Source organism: Ptychodera flava, chromosome 19, assembly GCF_041260155.1.
Source record: "Ptychodera flava strain L36383 chromosome 19, AS_Pfla_20210202, whole genome shotgun sequence".
Classification (NCBI taxonomy): domain Eukaryota; kingdom Metazoa; phylum Hemichordata; class Enteropneusta; family Ptychoderidae; genus Ptychodera; species Ptychodera flava.
In genome coordinates, this window is record NC_091946.1 from 29,238,662 (window position 1) to 29,246,315 (window position 7,654).

Here is a 7,654-nt window from a genome sequence, read left to right on the forward strand (position 1 = left end):
TATAAATTCTATTGATTGTCTGTACAACATATTTCCAAAAGTCTTTCACAAAGATACATTCAAAAAGAAAATGCTGACAATTCTCAATGTGCTTACAGTATTCACACATAGGTGAGTAAACTTTCTTCCATTTCCATAGATTGTGCCTGTGTGGTATTTTATTATACAAAAGAAAAATGTTAAATTGTGCATATTTTCTAACTGTCACAGTTTTCACCTTTACATTCCAAATCGTACTCCAATCACAGCCTGTTCCCAACTGATTTTCCCAAATTACCTTTGCATATGAGTCGTCAGTGATTTTTGTTATGTACACCCAATAGAAATCTTTACATGAAAAATCATATATGTCGGAATATTTTCCCTGGTAATTCTTTATCATTATTGGTCTTCTTTGTCTATTGACAAGTAAATTATAATTTAACAAATTCATACATCGTTTCCGTCGACATGGTGTCCATGCTGATGGTGTATATATCTGCCATCGAAGTTTCTATACAAAACCACCAAATCACGACATCAAAGCTGTTCTCAACCATGACTGAAACAAGTGTACCGAGAATGTGAAATAACATCAAATAACATCAAAGCAATAGTTACATCGCCTTCATGCAAAGTCGAATTCCTCATCCATGTTCTAAATTTCGAATTCCGATAAAAAAAGCGCGTTAATAATTTAGACCTTCAAGTTGCTAGATATCAGCGTCGGTCTTTTACCCAGCACTGCCACTGAAAATGGTGATGTGATTTGGTAGTCTGTCTTGTCACACCCGTATGCAGACTTATCAAATTCTCTAAAACGCTGACTTACGCTGAACTGCGATGTCTTATTCTGCTTATTCAATTTTGGGCATCTTGACACATTTCGACTTATGAGTAACTTTATACAAGTAACGTGTGTGAGCGTGTGTCAACGGGCGCATAACCTACCTACAACTACTTATCGCCTGCGTGTGCGGGACGTATGAGCCATACGCTGGCATACGTCGAAAAGTTTTCTGAGTTTTGTGCATGCATAAAAGTTTTCGACGACCTCGCCGTACTACAAGCGTGCTTCAGCGTGCTCACAACTTATACAAAACTTACTCGTAACGCCCAACATATTCGTCAAACTTTTCGTAATTTATTGACATACGCTGGGTAAATCGGCAAGGTGTGACAGGGCCTTTACACATCGAAATCATGAACACAACTATGGAGTGCACTTGGTCAACTTTGGATATCAATTTTTATTGCGTAGATCTGAAGTTGTAGAGTTTCTCATAATACGGTTGAGCATCCCGTATGGCTTGTTGGACATAGCTTGGATACAATGAGATATCATCATTCTGAGAATTAGAGTTTTGCGTTTCTGGATTTCTTACGAAGCCAGTGGTATTGATCACTGTGCCATACCAGAGATCGTCCCAACGCCATTCCTCGGGACGGCCGGGTTTCCAATGAAGCATGCTTTCTTTGAATTCGAACCCTACAAAATCACAAAACTTTTTCATGGTGGTTGCCGGGTCACGAAGCAGATCATCATCGGCATCGATAACCATTGGTGTTTGACCTTTGACATCTCTAATGTATTGGTACAACTCCAACATTTCACGGTATCCGGCCTCGGAGAGTACGACTTCAGACAATCCATCCAATTTTTGTTTCGACCAACTTCTATATTGCGAGGTAATACATTTGATTGGGTTACGTATCAGAAATGAATGGCGGTACCCATTGGGAACATGATCCATTTTCCCTGTCGCAACCATGTAAATGGCCATATCCTTCGCGAAGACACCTCGATACCCGGGAAAAGTATACTCAAGCGTGCTCTTCACCTCACTAAAGCTGAACCCCGGCAAGGGATCTCCAATGTGGTACTGTACTCCGTGGCGTAGGGAGGCGGACCGATCTTCGCCCAACATCGCCGCGGTAGCAAAGATTTCATGAATCACTTTGACGCCCTCCAGAGTCCGTATCGATCGTTCAAACGCTGTTGAACAAGATCTCATTGTAGACCACAAATAGACCCTGGTAATCGCATCTTCGGAAGGATTCATTTTACATTCTGAAAGTCAACCATTCATGATCTATTTAATGTGTTCAATGAGAGGGGTCAACCAAAAGTGCTGGTGCATCGAAAAGAACGTTATACTCGCAACTACCTTTAAAGACATTCAAACATTCATATGAAAATCGACTAAGAAAAGCATGCATGATAATAAAATCTGAAATGCGCCAAGTTAAATTTGAAAAAAATGCAAAAATTAAATTTGGGTGGCCCAAATTATTCAAATGTCGCCGTTTTGACTACCTCCTTACCGAGATCTAATTGCCCGTTCCTGAAGTAGCTTATAGGTCGCCACATGAACTATTGCGAGATCGAAATAGGAGTTTTACTCGACCAACCGTTCATGATATAGATAGTTAACTACTGCCAGAAAAGCTTATTGCAGTTGAAGTGCTAGCAGATGGTAGATGAAATGTCACGACAGGTGCTTTGTGTATTATTGTTATTGTTGTTGTTATTGTTGTTGTTGTTGTTGTTGTTGTTGTTGTTGTTGTTGTTGTTGTTGCTGCTGCTGCTGCTGCTGCTGCTGCTGCTACTGCTGCTGCTGCTGTATTCAACGCTACCACTGGGATAGGATTACAGAGATGTGAAGCTGATGACTGGAGCGCGGTGTAGCTGCCGGCCATTCTTAAGCACATCACATGATAAGTATAACATATATAGCATATTCAATAAACAAAGGCTCCGTTCACAAAAAAATGGTGAGTGAGGCTGGAGGAATTTAGGAGGGATTCGACAATTTTTTGGGTAGCAGAGGGGGAACTTGAAACTTTTGCTCTGCCTACAGCGGGACCTTGAAATAGTTTGGTTCCCAACATTTTGATGCCGTCCAATTGTTCTAATGTTAGTAATAATTAAGCAAAATCTATTACCATTTTGTCGCATTTTATGACTTTTATCTCGAAAAAAATCTAAAAATGTATGAATGCCGTTAACTTTTCGTAAAAACAACAAGTCGGCCTTGCAGCAGGGCAGAAGCTGCAAATGTTGATATTTTTTCAATATTTCTGTGCAATGAATCAAATACAGTTTCTTGCTGTGTCTTTACAGCATGCTGAAATACACAATATTCAGTTTGTCTGCAAAGCATGTATATATTAATATTGGTGATAATTGAATTAGAGTCAAGACTGAAAGTCATTTGTCAACTATACAAATGCATGGTACACGCATACAGGCTGTGTTGGCAAGCTGAATTCTGGACAGCTCAACATGCTGTAGGGAGTAGAACAAGAACGCAGTTGTATAAGCTGAACAAAAATATTGTCAAAACTACTAGTATCAAAGTTAATACAGTCACTGCCCCGCTACTGCCTACGGAGGGGAACTTGAACAATTTTGATCATATAAACGGGAGACTTGAATATTTTGAGGGTATATAGGGGTTGTTAAAAAAAGATTTAAATCAAGATTCCTCTAGCCCCCCCCCCACCTACTTTTTGTGAACGCAGCCTAATCACATAAACTCATAATCCCCCTGTATTGTCAAAACTTGAGATCAAAACTTGATTTTGTGAGCAGAAACCACTGATGAATTGCAAATGAAATTATGGAGATTACGTCCAAGGTGAATCAAAAATATACCCTGCGGTATTGTCTCCGAAATAGCTAAATAAACTAGCACGTTGATGATGGCCAGAAGTGAACTGTTTGAACTCCCCCCTCGCCATTGAGGAAGATCGTTTCATGGCGGTACGTTCTCCTGGTACTCAATACACGTTTACTGGCCCCAAGGAGATCCGGGCTAGTACCTCCATGGTACCCAAATTTGAAGAGCTTTCAAAGCCACGGCTCCGAGTAAATATTGACTATAGACCTTTGCGTCGTGTAGTATTGTTGAATCTCAGACTGGATTTGTCTGAGGTGGTAATTCACTTCCGGGTTCGTTACCCGATAGGTGGGGTGCAAACTACTATTAACCTTTACGGGTTTTTTTGTATGTGTCTTTACTTTGAGAAACTTTCTAGTGAAAACTGTAAAACTTAGTTTTTTTGCGTGCCCTTCTGACGAGTAACCATTATTCCTTAACCTGTGATTGGAAATTTCAGACACTGCTCCAAATTTCAATCTCATTTCGTTTTATCCAACAAGTTTCAATTAATATTCCGAAAATTATTTTGTTTAACGTTTCGAAATGTGTATGGTTACTGACAGAGCCCAAAACAAAGATGTTTTAAGTCACTGATTCTACGAAAGATGTCTATTACTTGTATCAATATGTTTCTATCTGACAGCAAACCAACTTTAAGACCGTCTCTATTGAAAAGTTTCAAAACTTTTAAAATGTGACAAGGTATATTATGTGGATCAATGTTTGATCTAGGAATGCTTCGACATCTCTCTGTACCAAATAAAGGAAAATTGCTTTATACTTTGCGTTACTTCGATCAAAATAATTACGAAACCATTTACATTTGAAAGCTAAAGACAATCATTAAAAATTAGGTACATTTACACCTCCCAATTCTATCGGTGCTAAAAGGCATTCCTTCCATAATTTTATGTCTCGTAAGTCAAAAAATTCATAAATTAGTTTATCAACAATTTTTACAACTTCTTTAGGAACGTACACCTAAAATAGACGCTAAGTACAGTAAATTTGACAAACTAAAACTCTAACTTTTCCATGCGTGTGGTTTACGCATCCTCTATTATTTGAATGCGTTCTCAAGTTCTTTTAATTTTGGCTCCCAACCAATGTACCGACTTAATACTTTAACAGGTTCTGATGACTACCATAAATTATCACATGTAGATTGTGACTCTCTCAAGCTGCCGATCCAAATAGCTTGGTTGTTTTCTTTTATTTTCAACCCTAAGACACTTTGAAATTGAACCATTATTTGTAAAACTTTACAATTACAGACCTTTCATTTTCTTCTACAATATTTGTAGTGTCATCTGCTAACTGTACGACAAATGCTTATCTTCTTTGATTCAACAACGGAATGCCACAAAGGAATGCCCTGTCAAGGCTTTGTCGTATTTTACACGCTAGTATTTCGACAAAGTATGAATAGCTGAGCCCTCCTTTTGTGGAGGGACCGTGGTTGAGGGCATCCTTGTCGGACACCTCTGTATAAGTTTACATCAATTGTCATCCATCCATTATACTTGACACCACTGGAAGTGCCATTGTATACAGAACGTTGAACCATTTTTGAAAGTTTTCCCCAAGGTTATTTTTAATATATCACGTATATAATACCTGTCAACTAAATAAAGCACCTTTTCAAAACATATAAAAAATTACAGCTCCTGCCATGGTGAATTACATTTCAAATTGTAATGAAACAGATCTTGAATCAATCTTAACACTTTATATGCTTGTATTGCTTTCATGAAACCTTTAAGTTTTGATGCCTGCATTGATGCTTGTTTGGCTTCAGCTTCAAGCTGGATTTGTAAAATTTTTGCAAAGATCTTTGTCTGCTTGAATGAAAATGCCGACTGTTGTGAAAGATGGCTGTAGCAGTCTTTCGTAATACAGGGAGTTAGGTGTGAATCATTTGATATCCGTGGAGGGACTGGAAGGTACATTTTATATACTATAATCACAAATAGTGAGGGGATAGATATAGGCACACTGTCTTAGTTCAGGCTTGCGTTATAAAAGGTTTAGGATAAAAAAGATATCGATCATAAATTGATAGATAATTGTATGGCTGCGACATTGATCTTGATAAGAGCTCATTGAACCTCATACAACTACCACTATCTGAAATTCAACACCGCTTGAAACTCGACAAGTCAGGAGCTGAGGTTCGTGGTTGAGATTTCTCGGGTTGTGTGACGTGGGAAGCTCTACACACCAGGAAGTAAGTTTTGCTATTTATCGGGCGAGTACGGGGTTGAAGGTAGACCTCGGGGTCGGTAAACAGTGCACTGAACCAAGTACCTCCATGATTTGGGTAGTGGGATAAAACTTCGACAAGTTACCCTCTTCCTATAGACGTGTTGATTTAGCTCAATCGGGCTTAATATCGCGTACGTATTCAATATGTTTTTGGCACAATTACTTGACTCGCAATTCTAACAAGAATTACGTTTTGACCTCGGCGAAAATTAAGTTTTATACTCCCTCTACCGTCTAGGAAGTCCATAGACGGCAGAGGGGAAAGACTATCTTTGGGTAATCCGTTATTTGACGTTTTGATGCACAGGCGCTTGGCACATTGCTGGGATAATAATCGTATTTAATAAGTAGAATGTCTATATACGACTTGATTATTCAATAAAAGAATCACCGTACGTGATATATATTAGTGTAGGCCTATAGGCCTACATGTAGACTGGCATTATATACGAATGGCTATGGCTGCCTGGCTCGGGCCCGGCGAACGCACTGCATAATCATCAATGTGTAGAATGTCTACATGACTTGATTATTTAATAAAGACACAGTCACAGTCGCTCGAGAGCTATTCAGCTCTGGGACTATTCGCCCCATAGACGAGTATACAGAAGCGAGTATTTCTCGCTTCTGTATACTCGTCTATAGGGCGAATAGTCCCAGAGCTGAATAGCTCTCGAGCGACTGTGATAAAGAATAACGGTACGTGATATTACTGTACATGTCGGCTAGCTTAACCGAGCGGCTGTAGAGCTCTGCAGGGCTTGGGCCCGTTGTACACTGCTGCACAGCAGTGTACAACGGGCCCAAGCCGGGCCCAAGCCCTGCAGAGCTCTACAGCCGCTCGGTTAAGCTAGCCGACATGTACAGTAATATCACGTACCGTTTTTCTTTATTAAATAATCAAGTCATGTAGACATTCTACACATTGATGATTATGCAGTGCGTTCGCCGGGCCCGAGCCAGGCAGCCATAGCCATTCACCAGTCAACATGTAGGCCTATAGGCCCACACTAATATCACGTACGGTGATTCTTTTATTGAATAATCAAGTCGTATATAGACATTCTATACATTAAATACGATTATTATCCCAGCAACGTGCCAAGCGCCTGTGTTTTGATGGCTAGATGTACTGTGGCTTTATGCCCCAAAGAAATGGTACAAGGTACTTACCAGGTTTGTTGAGCTGAATTCCTACGTCACAGCACCTTCACCTCGAATACTAGCGTTCTGTGAAATTGGTGTTCAACGAATGCACATGTAAGCTTACACCTTATCGAGACACAAAGGTGCGCTTCAGACAGTCGAGATTAAAATCAGTTGCATGACGTAAAATAGTCTAGAGTGCGAAGTCCCTCCACCTGATTGTCGACAGTTGATAGTGGTGTCATCGGCAGTATACGTTAATCGGCAGACAATCACATTCTTGTAAAAAAAACCACGTACGATACAATATATACAAACGGGACTGTGGTATTACGAAATAACGGAATATTACAACTTATCGGTATGAATAGCAATTCATTTGGGCTAATTATAATCGACGAAATCGCGAAACGGCGAAATGGCGAAAAAAATAAAGAAACTGAAATATATAGAGTGAAAGAAATCCGACAGAAAGCAAAACAGACATAAAAACTATATTACTCGCGCCACTCGCTCCCCGTTGTCCTGTTATTACAGAGCCCGTATGTGGGTAAGGGAAGGGAGAGAAATTAAAGGAAGGGAGGACCGGCATTTTTCAA

At 39.7% G+C, this 7,654-nt stretch overlaps 1 long non-coding RNA gene across 1 annotated transcript; it reads right to left on the minus strand.

The window, feature by feature from the left end:
* Positions 1-1,103: 1,103 nt before the first annotated feature.
* On the minus strand, positions 1,104-7,209 carry LOC139119181 (uncharacterized). The gene is made up of 2 exons (XR_011548860.1): positions 7,083-7,209; positions 1,104-2,050 (listed from the first exon to the last, which is right to left on the minus strand). It is a non-coding gene; the product is annotated as an uncharacterized lncRNA (long non-coding RNA).
* Positions 7,210-7,654: the final 445 nt, after the last annotated feature.